Genomic DNA, 16,221 nt, shown 5'->3' on the forward strand with positions numbered 1-16,221 from the left:
CAGTAAGGCCACATTTCCTTTTATACTTCCTTACTGTCACTGAAGCAGTAGCAGCTCTTCTTCCTGTCCTTCACATTCTCTTCAAGTGTCTCTATGCCAGTGGAGCTTTGGCTTCTTTAACACCATCCCGACTTCGCTGGACAATATTTCTAAATTCCTCCTTTGCAGCCTCTGCCTTCTTCCCCTTTCCGTATGCTGCCTGATTGCCCTGGAGCTCACATGGGAGTTCCCTGTTTAACCAAGCTGGTGTCCAGAGATGTCTACTGATTTTGCAGACTGTTATGGAGCATTCTTGTGCTTGACAGGTGCTGTCCTTAATGACCTGCAGGCTTTCCTGAGCTCCTCTGCCCTTCAGAGCTGCCTCCCTTGGTCCATGCCATGGAAGAGCTCCATACATGCAAGCTACCCCTTCACACAGAGGGCATGCCCCTCCTCATCTTGCCTGGTGGTGTCTCCTGAAGAACTTGCACCCTGCCATTGAAGGACCCCAGTCATGCGAGTGATCCCACCACATCTCAGTTATTCCAACCATGTGGCACTCCTGTGACAGGCTGCATATGTTTGCATTTATTTTGTCTTCAGCATCTCGCTGAGGTGCCGACTGAAGATTTGTCACAGGGAAACATGTTACGAAGGACCTCATGTATGCAAAGTCTTTGATTGCAAGTGATGATGTGCTGGCATGGATAGCATGTGAAGTGGTGTAATGGTGAAAGGAGGTTCCCACTAAGAGAGCAAAGCCTGCAGTGCCCAAGGCCTGGGAGAAACAGAGCTGGGCCTTGCAGGAATGCCAGGAGAGGGGTTGGCTGCCTGATCTGACTCTGCAGCTCCTTGGGGTCTGTGACAGAAGTGAGCTGATCTCCAGGCAGGACAAGGTGCCAGTGAAGAAGTCCCTGGGCCTGGGCAGCCTGTGATCCAGCCACCCTGAGGACATCATTAGCACAGTCCCTGTTCATAACATCTGCATGGGTGAGAAGTGGTTCAGAGGGTGGAGAGCAAGAAGGGTTTGAGAGTGCAGAGACTAGAGTGGAGACCTTGGCGTGATGTGCCTCCCCTTTATGCAGCACACATGGATGTAGACAGGATGGACTTTCCCTAAGGCAGTGGCAGGATTCAGTTGTTTGGCACAGGCAGGAAATCCAAGATGCCCTGCAGCACTTGCACAGTGCCACTGCAAAGGGCAATTGTTTTCCTGTGGGTCCCATGCTGTATCTGCTAGAGACATGTGGTTGTGCTGCACACCCCAGGCATCTGAAATGGCCCTGCCACCCTATTTCTATGTCATTAGATCAAGTGTCTGCACTGAACTACATTAGCTCTTTGTAACATTGGGATCTTCATCTGTCTCAGCTTCCGAGTGAGTGGAACACTAGTTGTAGTAGGCACCTAGTGTCATTTCAGATGGCCAAGGAAATTCCCCACCTGCTCCCTGCCTGATGCTCTAGGAGAATGCAGGTCTCACAGTCGCTCCATCAGAGCAAGCAGACACTGGCACATGCCTTGGACCGCCGCTGTCTCTTCAACTGTCCCCAGGGGTTTGCATGTGAGCAACTGACTCCCACCCTCCAGCTCCAGGGATTATAACCAGAGCTTAGACAAGGAGCTTGAGTGCAGACATCTCTGTTGTGCCCACTTCAGCTTGGGCAAGGGGAATCCCACCTCCTGTGTGTCTGTGGAGTTCATGAGAGTTAGCTGAATTCCACTGCATGCCAGGGGCTTCTAAATGGGCGTGAGATGCCCAAATTGACCCATCTGAATCAGCATCCAAACCACGGGAAAATGAGCGTCCTTCTTGGCCCTTTCTAGGTGTCCTGCCTGAGACGTGTGAATATGGATTTCCAAAGCGGGACGTTTCGACCTCTCGTAGATAACTATCCTCTGATGAAACAAGTGACAATGCTGTAATTGGTCTCTCTGTGTTATTTAGAGAGGGAGCAAAGGTGATTATTTTGGTTTACCGCAGTGAACATTTCCCAGGAGGATGGAGCGCACGGGACAGGAAAATTCATGCCTTCAGCTGGGCCACTGTTGCCGAGCGGGGCCAGGCTCATGGGATGGAGGGAGCTCATGGCAACCTGACAGCACTGCCCAGAGACAGCTGTGTGCAGGAGCAGCTCCTCTGCAAAGAGCAGCAGGGCTCTGGGCACTGCCTGCTGCTGCTGCCAGGAGATGAGACAAGGCAGAAAGAAGTGAAAGGCAGTGTGGAGTGGGAGGACTGCTGACAGTTCATTGTGGGAGAAATCATCACAGCCCTTGTCACGGTAAATCTCTGGCTGCAGGGCAATGCTACTGAGGTTCCTGGAGGGGTCTGCTAAAGCCAACACATCCCATCCCACATCTGTTTTTTAAGGATGTCTTTCCCAGTTTTTCCTTTGCAGAGGAGAAAGAGGTGCATCAAAGCAGGGATCTGCCTCCACACTGTCACAGGGACAGGGCATCCTGCTCCTTTTTCTTGGGGACAGCTGCAGGGTTATGAAGCTGGGGTGTGCACACTTGTCTGCATGGACTGTACTTCAGAGCAGTGTCCCTGTGCCCCAGGGTGCTGTGTGCCCGGGGCAGTGACTCTTCCATCTGCTAGGGTCAGTACTCAGCCTGCCTGAGGAGCTCCCCACAGCACTGTGGGGAGAAGGTCTTGGTGGGAGGAGAGACCCCCGGCAGGGCAGGTTCATTCTCCTGATGAGAGGGTGCTTCATTGGTCACGGCTGCCCACAGCTCCAGCTCACTCCGAGGACATTTCTGGAGGGGCCTTTTCAAAAGGAAGGTCAAAGTGGGGGATACATGAAAGGGAAGGAGCTGTCATGAGTCTGTGCTTTCAGTTATTTTCTGTTAGGGTGGGGTGAAATGGGATTGGATCTGTCAGGTTTAGACAGGGGACCGAGGCTCCAAAACAGTGACACAGAGAGAGGATCAGTTCTGGGAGGGACTCAGCAAATGCCTTCATCCACCCCTCAGCCGAAGGACAGAGCCAGCATCACCTTTCCAGCCTCAGCAAGGTTTCTCTCACCTGCTCCATAGCACCTGCAAACATGGAGGTGCCCCTGGGCAGAGCCCTTCACCCAGGAGGTTTCCGCAGGGCAGAGCTGAGCACCCAGAGGGTGGGATGGGGTCTGTGAGCACTGAGAGGGGAGAGATGTGGGGACAGAGAAACAGCTCCCCACAGGGACGGCTCCAGGCAGCAGAGTCATGGTCAGAGTGTGAGAGGAAACTGTCAACTCCAAGGCCCCCTCTCCTCTCCCAGCCAGCACAGCCCTCTGCTCTCAAGGCTGGGGGGGTGCAGGGCAGGAGTCATTTCCTCAGGAGCCGGACATCCAGGAGAGGAGACATTCGTGAGTACCCTTCTGTCCCTCCCTGTCCCTGCCTCCCTCCACACAAATATCATGGTATTGCTCCATGTTTCCCACCTGTCCATGCTGCCCTTGTGCTTCCCCTTGGACTCTCTGGGCAGGGGGCTTTCTGATGCAGTTCAGACACCGATTCTCTGGGTCCTGCCATGCAGACGTGTCCTTGACAGTGAAGTGCCCCTCTAACCTGTGGGTCTCTGGGCAATGAAGTGTGGGGGTCTGGGAATGAGCCAACTCTCTCGTCAGGACACCCTATCCTTAGGACATTCTGCCATTTCCCTGGGGTGTCTGGCTGGGCTGCAAGCTGCCCTCCACAAGGACACAGCTCTCCCATTGCAGCTGTGTGTTATCTAGGTGCCCCAAGGAGAAGCCACCTAGATCCTGAGGCCACGCTGAGACAGGCTGCTGGGTGGCTGGATGTGGGCAGCTGGAAGGAGCCTGATGTGTTGCTCGCTAGAAGGGGAGGGCTGAGACCTGCCTCACATTCCCTCAGAAAGAGTGCTGATGGGCACTTTGCAAGTGCATTCCTCTGCTCTCTGCAGTGTCGTTTCTTTTTCGGGTAACACGAGTGCAACTGTCCTCCACCTCCAAGGTGCGAGCACAGGGCAGCTGGGAACAAGGCAGATGGACAGGGAGCTCTCCTCCTTCTGCACTAAAGCCAGAGTGAATCCTTTTGCCTCTCCAGAATCACAGCTGCTCACTCTGAGTGCAGCAGCAATGCTGAGGGTTTCTACCTCCAGGAATCCTCCTCAGCTGTGACAGGGTCAGCTAAAGAAAAGCAAAAAGGTCTTAAAACTATTACTGACCCCACATTATTTATAAGTGGGAGTGAAGATGCTGAAAATGCCTTCAGCATTATGAGTGGATGAAATCTGACTGGAACTGGGAATATAACAGTTTAGTCACCCCTGTTGCTATGTCAGCAGTGCTGTCCGTCAGGGCTGACTCCTCTGGAGCCCACGGGCAGAGGCCCCTGCTCCTCATGGCAGACTCAGCCAGCACAAATCAGAGCTCAAGCCCCAGAGCTCAATGATGGTGCTACTGAGATGGTGAGAGGTAATGTGTGTGTGTTTGGGGAGATTATGAGAAACTTTTGCTCAGAGAAGGCTGTCCTAAATTTTCAATGTGTCTTCTTCATCAGACAGTGCCCTGTGCCCTAAAGGAGCAAATGTCCAACAGCAGCTCCCTCACCAAGTTCCTCCTGGCATTTGCAGACACACGGGAGCTGCAGCTCTTGCACTTCTGGCTTTTCCTGGGCATCTACCTGGCTGCCCTCCTGGGCAACGGCCTCATCATCACAGCCGTAGCCTGTGACCACCGCCTCCACACCCCCATGTACTTCTTCCTCCTCAACCTCTCCCTCCTCGACCTTGGCACCATCTCTACCACTGTCCCCAAATCCATGGCCAATTCCCTTTCTGACTCCAGGGCCATTTCCTACTTGGGTTGTGCTGCACAGCTCTTTTTCATTATCTCATTCCTTTTGGCAGAGTATTCTCTTCTCACAGTCATGGCCTATGACCGCTACGTTGCCATCTGCAAGCCCCTACACTACGAGACCCTCATGGGCAACAGAGCTTGTGTCAGAATGGCAGCAGCTGCCTGGGCCAGTGGTTTTCTCAATGGTCTCCTGCACACTGCTAACACATTTTCAATACCACTCTGCAAAGGCAATGTCCTGGAGCAGTTTTTCTGTGATGTTCCCCACATCCTCAAGCTCTCCTGCTCAGACTCCTACCTCTGGGAAGTTGGGCTTATTGCAGTTAGTGCCTGTTTAATGCTTGGGTGTTTTGTTTTCATTGTGCTGTCCTACGTGCAGATCTTCACTGCTGTGCTGAGGATCCCCTCTGAGCAGGGATGACACAAAGCCTTTTCCATGTGCCTGCCTCACCTGGCCGTGGTCTCCCTCTTTCTCAGCACTATAGTATATGCCTCCCTGAAGCCCCCTTCCCTCTCGTCACCAGCTCTGGATCTGCTGGTGACTGTTCTGTACACAGTGGTGCCTCCAGCCGTGAACCCCCTCATCTACAGCATGAGGAACAAGGAGCTCAAAGATGCCCTGAAGAAACTGGTTCAGTAGGTACAAAGTCAGCACCAATAACCATCCCACGTGCATTCCCTCCAGATTTCCAGGATATTTGGCATCATACTTATGTGCTGGTCATGTCTGTCTTTCTTTCTTATTTTTCTCTGTTACATTCTCCTGAAAGAAAACATATTTTGCTTCGTGCCACTTGTCCTCAGGAATCTCTCATTTGAATCTGACCCAGAGACCATGTTGAAGCAGGAAGCAGGCTTCCCCCTTCATCATCAGAGATTGGGGAACCTCAGAGCACGCTAGTCTGATCTCCCGAGGATGCCCCCAGGGCAATGAGGAGAGCTTCCCTTTGCAGTGTCTCTTTTGGCAATGTCTCTTTCGACATCAAGGGAGCTCAGGGGCACAGAGTCAGGCTCAGATGAGTACAGGCGGGGTGAGACTATGGGTCCTATGTCCATTAGGAGAGCTCAGCTCCCCTGGCCACGGTCAGGGTGTGATCTCACACTGCTGTTCTGCGAGGGTGGCAGCTGGCGGTCACTGTGGCAGGTCCCTTCCCTCTACAGAGCTCTAACATTCAAAGTGGAATGGGAGTGGAGGGGAGGAGATTCTGGACAAAGACTGTGGGAACAGACCCTCTGCTCCTCAGGACCATTCCCCCACTGCCACAGCAGGGATTTCCTTGCTGCAGCCTTTGAGTGGTCAGTGCAGCTTTCTTGGAGACATGTCCACCAACAGCAGCAGGACTTTCTCTTTTCAAGGCCTTTCCAAGTCTGGCCTTTCTTCAGAAGATGGAGTCAAAAATACACACAAAGACATTGCACCATAAATGGAGCTGCTGCTCTGCTTGTGACCTCCATGGGATGCAGGGGACAAGCTCAGAGTCTACATGTGATGTGTTAGGGACTGAGGGCTGGATGCAGGGTTCATTTGTTGGTGACCAATGCCAGTGAAGCTGGTGAATGGTCTCTGAATTTCCTGCCTGGGGTTGTCCCAGAGGTGACAGTGCTGATGAGAGATGCCCATCCTTGCGGAGGGGAATCTGAGCCCCCAGGAGAGCTCGGGGATCTCCAGGGACAGTGTGTGCCTGGGGTGGGCAGTGAGTGGAGCCTGACAAAGTGAGGGACAGTCCACGGTGGAGTAACCAGAAGGTAGAGCACTAAATGTAGTTATGCATGGGGAAATGAGGGCTCTGCAGTCTTGGGAAAGGCAGTGGGGACCCAGGAGGTGCAAGGAAGGGACACTGGAGAGTGATTCCTGCACCCTCAAGGAAGAATCACAGCCTGGAGCCTTGCCTGAGTTATGATGCGGACATGCCTGTGCCTGGCCCTGCACCTCCCACATCCGGACCTGTACCTGTCCCCATCCTGCTGACCTGACTACCTTCTCTACCTTGGACCTGCCTCCCCACTACAGTGAAGAAAGCCTTAGAAAGGGATGCTGGGACCCAAGCAGCACCCAGAGAGGGTTTTAGGTGCAAAAGATGACCATATATCCACAGCAACGCTTGCCTGACAGCCAATGTAAAGGTGAAAGGAGAGCTTCAGCTTTGGAGCCCTGCTCAGCTAACACTGCCTGCAGAGTCTTAGGTGGATGGAAAAGTGAGGGCAGCCACTTGGGTCAGATTTTATGATGCACAGTGAGGAGAGGCAGCTCCAGCTCCCTCGAGGGCTGCGCTGGAGCCATTCAGGAGCAGGCTGAGGTGGGGCTGACACCACCAGGGTGTGTGGGGAGAGGGCAGCTCCCCTCTGCCATGCTGGGGCTGGGGCTGGGGCTGGGGCTGGGCACAGCTTTTCCCTGGGGAGCTCCCTGAGGAGCTGCTCTGGGGGATCCTCCACCTCTGCCCTGGCAGCAGCACCAGTGCTCAGGGTGCTGGGGGGGAAGTGCACAAGGGTGGAAGGGAGCTGGGTTGCACAGGGGGAGCGTTGAGACCTTGTTGGTGCACACAGGCATGGAGTGAGGAAAGCCAGAGCTCAGCTGGAGCTGGCACCAGAGACCTTGGACATGAAAAGGGCTGGGGTATTAAATGTCTTTTTTGCCTCAGCTTTCCAGGGGAAGCTCTGCCTGAGGCCTCCCAGTTACGGGGGTGTTAGCAGACAGCCGTGCTGCGGGATGTGCTGGGGTGTGGTGCAGAAGAGAGGCCGTGCAAGGCTGGCCTTTTCTCCTGTCTCTGGATACAGAGACCTGGAGGACAGTGGAGCTGGCCATGGAGCACCTCACAGCTGTTGTGAGCAGCCAGTGCTGGAAAGGGGTGATGTGAGGGGCTGGTGTGGGACGATGGCCCTGGCACAGCTTCCCCATTGTGTCCATGCAACACAGGGAACAACCTGGGCTCTTCTCTCCTGCACCCGCCATGTCCTGGTGCCTTTCCCAGGAGACCTGCATTTGCCATGCAAGCACACGGCCATGTGCTCCCACACTGCCATTCACACAGAGTAGCTGCCTGATGGTATTTTTCCTCTCCTGAGTCCTTTCCAGACCAGCCCAGACCCTCCCCGACTCTCCCACCTCCCCTGCCCTCTCCCCAGGCCATCCAGCAGAACAGCCCAGGCTGGCGGTGGCCCCACAGCAGTGCCCACCACAGGGGACTGCAGAGCTCTGGGCACTCACCCCACAGCCCCAGCCCCTCTGAAGGGCACAGCAGCTTCTGGGGGGCAGAGAGGGGTGTCAACCTCCCCATCAGCCCCCGGGGGGCTGGGGGCCAGCAATGGCACAAGGAAATGGAGGCCAGTCACTCCATGTCTCCACTGCCTTCATGACCAGGAGATCCTTAACCCTGGCTGCCTGCAGCCCCTCTGGGCAGCCCCTCTCCCCAGCACAGCACAAGAGTCCTGGCCCCGGGGCTCCTCACGCAGCTCCAGTGACAGAGCAACCTGCCCCGAAGTGACACACACAGAAACAGGTTTTCATTTATTCCTCCCCACAAGCACACGGTTGCTCCTTTGCTCTTCTCCGGAGGCGTCCCTGCTCCCCCGAGGGCCTTTCCCCAGGTCAGTGTGTCCATGCTGGCCTCGATGGCCATTCCTGCAACCCTCCCCTGTGCTCTCCACAGGGTCCCGGGCTGTCGGTGCTGCTCTGCAGGGTGAGCTGGCTTTGGGGTGACACTGCACTGTCTGTGCTGGTCAGGGCAGGCCCAGCTGGTCCAGCATCACTGCACCTGACAACGCCCTCCCCAGGGTCTGTGGCTGTGCAGGATGCTTGGAGCAATCACAGGGCACTTCCAAAGGCTCAGGGGTGTCACAGACCCAGCCCACTGCCCTCTCCTGAGATTGCAGAGCCCTGATTTGGTGCATTCTTTGGTTTAGCCCTTTACCTTTGGGTGACTCCACTTGGTGAGTCTTGACTCACTGCTCGTCCCAGGCATACACTGCCCCTGGAGATCCCCTGTGCTCTTCTGGTGGCTCCATACTCCCTTCCAGAAGGATGGGCACCCATCACCAGCCGTCTAATAGGTGGGACAGTCCCTGGCAGAAAGCTCTTGAGCACTCACCCTCTCCAGGGACACTGGGCACCCACAAGTGACAGCTGAATCCAGCCCTCTTTCCCTCATACATCACCTGAATGAGCTGATGCCCCTTAGCCCACGGAAAACACAGGCACGGCAACAGGGCCTTTTTGGGGGCAATTCCCTGAGCGCATTCTTGGCTCCAGCTTGGGAAGAAGAGCCCAACCTTCAGGCACAGTACTAAGGAGATCCCCTTTTATTACAGTGGTGCTACTTGGGAGTTCAGCTCTGACACAGTGATCAGCAGCTTTACAGAAGGACTCTGGGTCAGACGGATGGGCTTTGTGCCTCTGCAGAAGTGGGAGGAATTCAGACATTTGTGTACAAACATGGCTATCACAGGGAGGACGCACAAAGTACAAGAGTTGCTGGAGACAAACTAAGATAAACTGGAAATCACTTGTGAGGAGAGATGGGCAGCTCCTTGCTGCTGAAATAGTACCAGCTGAGACAGGGGAAACAAGGAGCAACGCCATGATCCTGCTGCCAAGGAAGGCAAGGAGAGAGAGACAGACGGGCCCTCAGGAAAGCCTTCCCCTTGCCCAGCTGGGCATGCCGCCTTGCAGACAACAACATCGCAGGGCAGTTGCTCTCAGCCCCTTTGTCATGTAGCATGAAATGGCTCTATGGCAGGAGAGAGGCCCCTCTCCTCTGCCACGCATCTGGCTGCAGAGGAGATTCAAGCCCTGGGGTCCATGCCTTTCGGGATAGAGGCTCTGCTGGGCTTCCCTGCCCGTCTCTGCTGCCTGGACCTGTCCCTGCCGGCAGCTCTTTCTCTGTCACAAGATCCCATCCTACCCTGTGTGTGATCAGCTCTGCCTTACAGAATCCTCCCAGGACAGGGCACTGGCCGGGGGCATTGCTGTTATCGAAAGTCCTAGGGAGCAGGTCACATAAACGCTGATAATGCCATAAAGGTGATGCTGATGCTGTTTGTAGGCTGGGTGAGGCTGAAGGTGCTTGCTGAGGTTTTTCACAGACCTATTGATCTTTGAGAGTGAAGGTTTAGGAGTCCCAGCTTTTTGTCAGACCAGAAAACTCTTTCCTTTTGTCTCCCTGCCAAAATTAGGGAACTGAAAGCACATAGCCTAAAAGGAAAGCTCCTTCCATTTCAAGGAGCCCTTGCCCTGAGCTCCCTCTTGAAAAGTCCCCTCAGGAATGTGCTCAGGGTGAGCTGGGGCTGTGAGCAACCGTGACCCTGACCCACACAGCACCTTTTCGGCAGGAGAATGAACCTGCCCTGCTGGGAGTCTCTCCTCTCACCCAGAGCTTCTCCCCACAGTGCCGTGGGGAGTTCCCCAGGCAGGCTGAGGGGTGACCCTTGCAGGCAGCAGAGTCATTGCCCCAGGCACGCAGCACCCTGGGGCACAGGGACACTGCTCTGAATTACAGCCCTGGGCAGACCTGGCTGCATTCCCTGGCTTCACAACCACAGAAGCCATCCTCAGGATAAGGTAGCAGCATGCCCTGTCCCTGTGATAGTGTAGCAGGAATCCTGCTCTGAAGCATCTTCTCCTCCTCGGCACAGGAGAAGTCAGGAGAGTGATCCTTAAGAATCCAGTCATGGGATAGACTGGGTTCAGGAGACCCCTCCAGGAACCTCAGTAGCATTGCCTTGAAGCCAGAGACTTACCGTGTCAAGGACTGTGAACATTTCTTCCACAATGAGCTCTCTTCTGTCTTAAGAGGAATGGGTATAGTACACTTGCTGATTAATATAAACCATTTCTTTACTTGGCTACATTTACCAAATATAAACAATGCTGCAGCCTGTAATGCTGCAATGCAGCTGCTAAAATCATTTCAGCACTTCTATTTGTACATCTGTGCCTTTTTCTTAAGGAGAAAGTTATAGCATGAATAGACTTGGTGCTGTTCTGTTCCTTTTTACTTTTAGGCAGGAAATCTGTTCTGTTGTTTGGCATCCCTCTATTACAGCATCTGGACCTTTAGTGGAAGCACTTGAGAGCCATTAAAGCATGGACAGACATGTTACGTGGTTGGAGGCTCATCTGCCACATAAGAGGATTACCTCCCTTTGGGTTATGTGATGGCTGCCTCTGTGGTCATCTACCAGCAATGTCTAGTCAGCGCCCACATCTACTACTAGCACTTTCCCCCTGGGGACCAGAACTGCCTGAGTGGTGCTCATCTGATCAGACACACAGAGAAATGCATCCTGGGAAAGGGTGCTTGCTGCTTTGTTCATGGGGTAGAGGCTTGTCTGCTTGTGTGCTTGAGGTATCACCTGCAGGCAATGGCCTTTGATCTTCCTGAGCAAGGAACCTGGTCAGAAGGAGCCACTGGAAATGAGACAGCAGGCTGTGAGCTGAGGAGCTCTTCAGACAGGCGAAAGGTTGTCACCTCTTATAAAATGAACTTTGAAATTATGATTCATAACCAGGTGTCTTTGACAGTGCCTGCCCTCAGCTTTCCTGCCTTTGCTGTGCTGCTTGTGTTCAATGCTGACTTGGACACCAGCATCCCGGAAACCCAAAGGACAGCACCAACTATCATTTATAATCCACATGTCCGTGTACAGTGGGAGGCTCTTGGACTCTCATTGAAAGCTACATTTACTACGCTATCGCAGAAAGGTCCAGCATAGGCACCAGTTTGGTAGCTTGCAACACCAGCTGGATGCCATGCAAATCTCCCCAAAGAGCTATTCCTATCAGTAGCTTTCCTTCTTCAGTTTCCTACTCAGTTATGTATCCCTGAAGCACCGAAATGCGGTGCTTTCCCAAGCGAATGGATACTGTCATCATGAGGGCACCCTACCTGAATCTTCTAGAATTTCCTGCGGCAGCAAAGAACACTGAAAACATTTGTGCAGAGTGTTTTCTGAGTCCAGAGATTCACTCAGACCCAGCCTTCCCCCCATTCCCACACACACAGGCTTCTTAGTCAGATGTATAATTTTGCCTGGGAGAATAATTCTGGTGATTTCAAGATAGTTATTTTTATCCAGAGCCTGTATACAATGTTTGCCATGTACAAGGCAATCAAGATCTGTTGACCAACAGCATGCCTTCTGACAGTCTGCCATTGCAAAAGATGGGTGTCACAGTGTTCATAGTAGAAATGGATTTAGCATTTCAGTGCCTTAACTACATTATCAGTTCTTTCTTCATAAGGGCCAAATCTCTACGAATTAGGAAGCTAAACTCCATTCTGTGTTTTGGTAACTTTGGGAAGACAACTACACCGATTTCCATCAGCAGCCTTCAGCAGGAGTACATCCTCCACTTTCTAGACTTCTGGGGGTTGCCATTAAAAGGTTACACTTCTGGTGATGATGTTTTCCTGAATACAGAAACACAGATCTTAACTGGATGTGTTTATCCTGCATCATCCTTTTCTGCAGAGCTGCTGCCCAGCTGGGCACTGCCCAGCCTGTATCACTGCAGGGTGTTGGTCTGCCCCAGGGGCAGGACCTGGTGTTTGTTTAGTTTTGAATTTTACAAAGGTACTGGCCACCCATTCCTCCCGCCTGCTGAGGTCCATCTGGATGGCAGCCCTTGAGTTTATGACTGTTTTCCTGATGAGGTGCCATCTGCTAATATGATGAGAGTTGTGTTCTCCAGGTCACTGATGAACATGTTAGATAGGACAGGTGCCAGTATAGACCCCTGTGTACTCCACCTGTCACTGTCTTCCAAGTAAAGCACCACTCAGTCACAAAAGCCCTCTGAGCTCGATCATCCAACCAGCTTTTAACCCATCCGGTTGCCTGCCCAGCCTATCATAATACCCAATTTGTATACAAGAATATTCTTGGAGACAGTGTCAAACTCCTTGCTAAAATCATCGTAAATGACACCCACTACTCCCCTCTCCTCACCAAGTGCAGATCTTTTATCACAGAAGGCAATCAGGTTGGTCAGGAATCATTTCTCTGCACTAAATCCATGCTGGCTTCTCCTTCAGGTGCCCAGAAATGTGATTCAAGACTATTCACTCCATGAAACACTCCTCACCAAAGTGAGGCTGAACAGCCTGCAGCTCCCTGGGTTGTCCTTGTGGCCTTTTCTGATCATGGGCACAACATACTCCTTCTCCTGGTCATTGGGGCCTCCCCTGATCTCCGCAACCTTTCAAAGAGGATAGAGACTAGCCTTGTTGTGAGAGTAGCCAGCCCTCTCAATGTCCTCAGGTGCAGCCCATCCAGTCCCAGAGACTTGTATGGGTTGAGTTCTGGCAAGTCATCCCTCCCTCAGTCATCACCCAACATTGGTTGCTTTTCTTTTTCCCCCTCTGGACTCCTGACCAGGCACAACAGCCTAGGAGACCTTCTTGGTGAAGACTGAAACCAAGAAGGCATCGAGCTTCTCAGACCTATCTGCAACTGCTGTTAATAGATTCCTTGCCTGATCCAGCAGTGAGCCAACATTTTCCTTTTTACTCTTTTCCTATAACTGAAGCTGTAGCAGCTCTTCTTCCTGCTCTTGATGTTCCCTGCAATGGGCAATCCTAGGGGAGCTTTGGCTTCCCTAACATCATCCCTTCTCACTGGACAATATTTCTAGATACCATCTTTGCAGCCTCTCCTTCCTTCTGCTTCCTTATTGCCCTGGAGCTCAGTCCTGAGTTCCCAGTGTAGCCAAGCCGATCTCCCAAGATGTCTGCTAGTTTGCAACACTGTCTGTTATGGAGCATTCTTGTGCTTGACGGGTGCTGTCCTTAATGACCTGCAGGCTTTCCTGAGCTCCTCTGCCCTTCAGAGCTGCCTCCCTTGGTCCATCCCATGGAAGATCTCCATACATGTAAGCTACCCCTTCACACATAGGGCATGCCCCTCCTCATCTTGCCCGGTGGTCTCTGCTGAAGAACTTGCACCCTGCCATTGTAGGACTCCATCATGTGAGTGATCCCACCACATCTCAGTTATTCCAACCATGTGGCACTCCTGTGACAGGCAGCTTGTGCATCTCCATTTGCTCCTGCACCCCAAGCTGCATATGTTTGCATACATTTTGGCTTCAGCACCTCAACTGTGGCGCCGACTGAAGATTTGTCACAGGAAAACATGTTACCGAGGACCTCATGTATGCAAAGGCTTTGATTGCAAGTGGTGACGTGCTGGCATAGATAGCAGGTGGCAATGTAATGGTGAAAGGAGGTTCCCACTAAGAGAGCAAAGCCTGCAGTGCCCAAGGCCAGGGAGAAACAGAGCTGGGCCTTGCAGGAATGCCAGGAGAGGGGCTGGCTGCCTGAGCTGACTCTGCAGCACCTTGGGGTCTGTGACGGATGTGAGCTGATCTCCAGGCAGGACAAGGTGCCAGTGAAGAAGTCCCTGGGCCTGGGCAGCCTGTGATCCAGCCACCCTGAGGACATCATTAGCACAGTCCCTGTTCACATCATCTGCATGGGTGAGAAGAGGTTCAGAGGGCAGAGAGCAAGAAGGATTTGAGAGTGCAGAGACTAGAGTGGAGACCTTGGTGTGATGTGCCTCCCATTTATGCAGCACACATGGATGTAGACGGGATGGACTTTGCCTAAAGGCAGTGGTGGGGTTCATTTGTTTGGGCACAGGTAGGAAATCCAAGATGCCCTGCGGCACTTGTCCATCGCCACTGCAAAGGGTGATTATTTTCCTGTAGGTCCCATGCTGTATCTGCTAGAGACATGTGGTTGTGCTGGACACCCCAGGCATCTGAAATGGCTCTACCAGACTGTTTCTATGTCATTAGATCAAGTGTCTGCACTGAATTACATTAGCTTTTTGTAACATTGGGATCTTCATCTGTCTCAGCTTCCGAGTGAGTGGAAACTAGTTGTAGTAGGCATCTAGTGTCATTTCAGATGGCCAAAGAAATTCTCCACCTGGCCCCTAGCTGGTGCTCCATAAAGATGTGTGTCTCCCAGTTGCTCCATCAGAGCAAGCAGACACTGGCACATGCCTGGGACCACCGCTGTCTCTTCAAATATCACCAGGTGTTTGTGTGTGAGCAACTGACTCCCACCCTCCCTCTGCAGTGATTATAACCAGAGCTTAGACAAGGAGCTTGAGTGCAGACATCTCTGTTGCGCACACTTCAGCTTGGGCAAGGGGAATCCCACCTCCTGTGTGTCTAAGGAGTTCATGAGAGTTGGCTGAATTCCACTGCATGCCAGGGGCTTCTAAATGGGCATGAGATGCCCAGATTAACTCATCTGAATCAGCATCCGAACCATGGGAAAATGAGGTTCCTTCTTGGCCCTTTCTAGGTGTCCTGCCTAGTTAAGACATCGGAATATGGATTTCCAGGGTGGGACGTTTCTGCCTCTCGTAGATAACCATCCTCTGATGAAACAAGTGACAATGCTGTAACTGGTCTCTCTGCGTTATTTAGAGAGGGAGCAATGGTGATTATTTTGGTTTACCGCAGTGAACATTTCCCAGGAGGATGGAGCGCACGGGACAGGAAAATTCATGCCTTCAGCTGGGCCACTGTTGCTGAGCGGGGCCAGGCTCATGGGATGGAGGGAGCTCATGGCAACCTGACAGCACTGCCCAGAGACAGCTGTGTGCAGGAGCAGCTCCTCTGCAAAGAGCAGCAGGGCTCTGGGCACTGCCTGCTGCTGCTGCCAGGAGATGAGACAAGGCAGAAAGAAGTGAAAGGCAGTGTGGAGTGGGAGGACTGCTGACAGTTCATTGTGGGAGAAATCATCACAGCCCTTGTCACGGTAAATCTCTGGCTGCAGGGCAATGCTACTGAGGTTCCTGGAGGGGTCTGCTAAAGCCAACACATCCCATCCCACATCTGTTTTTTAAGGATGTCTTTCCCAGTTTTTCCTTTGCAGAGGAGAAAGAGGTGCATCAAAGCAGGGATCTGCCTCCACACTGTCACAGGGACAGGGCATCCTGCTACTTTTTTCTTGGGGACAGCTGCAGGGTTATGAAGCTGGGGTGTGCACACTTGTCTGCATGGACTGTAATTCAGAGCAGTGTCCCTGTGCCCCAGGGTGCTGTGTGCCTGGGGCAGTGACTCTTCCATCTGCTAGGGTCAGTACTCAGCCTGCCTGAGGAGCTCCCCACAGCACTGTGGGGAGAAGGTCTTGGTGGGAGGAGAGACCCCCGGCAGGGCAGGTTCATTCTCCTGATGAGAGGGTGCTGCATGGGTCAGGGCTGCCCCACCTCCAGCTCACTCCGAGGACATTTCTGGAGGGGCCTTTTCAAAAGGAAGGTCAAAGTGGGGGATACATGAAAGGGAAGGAGCTGTCATGAGTCTGTGCTTTCAGTTATTTTCTGTTAGGGTGGGGTGAAATGGGATTGGATCTGTCAGGTTTAGACAGGGGACTGAGACATTGACACTAAGAGAGGAGCAGTTCTGGGAGTGACCTAGCAAATGCCTTCA

General features: G+C 52.9%; 1 pseudogene; it reads left to right on the top strand.

Moving 5' to 3' along the window:
- The first annotated feature begins 4,509 nt into the window (after positions 1-4,509).
- LOC136996060 (olfactory receptor 14J1-like) lies at positions 4,510-5,421 on the top strand (annotated as a pseudogene).
- Positions 5,422-16,221: the final 10,800 nt, after the last annotated feature.

The sequence above is a fragment of the Apteryx mantelli genome, unplaced genomic scaffold (assembly GCF_036417845.1).
Source record: "Apteryx mantelli isolate bAptMan1 unplaced genomic scaffold, bAptMan1.hap1 HAP1_SCAFFOLD_20, whole genome shotgun sequence".
NCBI classification, from domain to species: Eukaryota; Metazoa; Chordata; class Aves; order Apterygiformes; family Apterygidae; genus Apteryx; species Apteryx mantelli.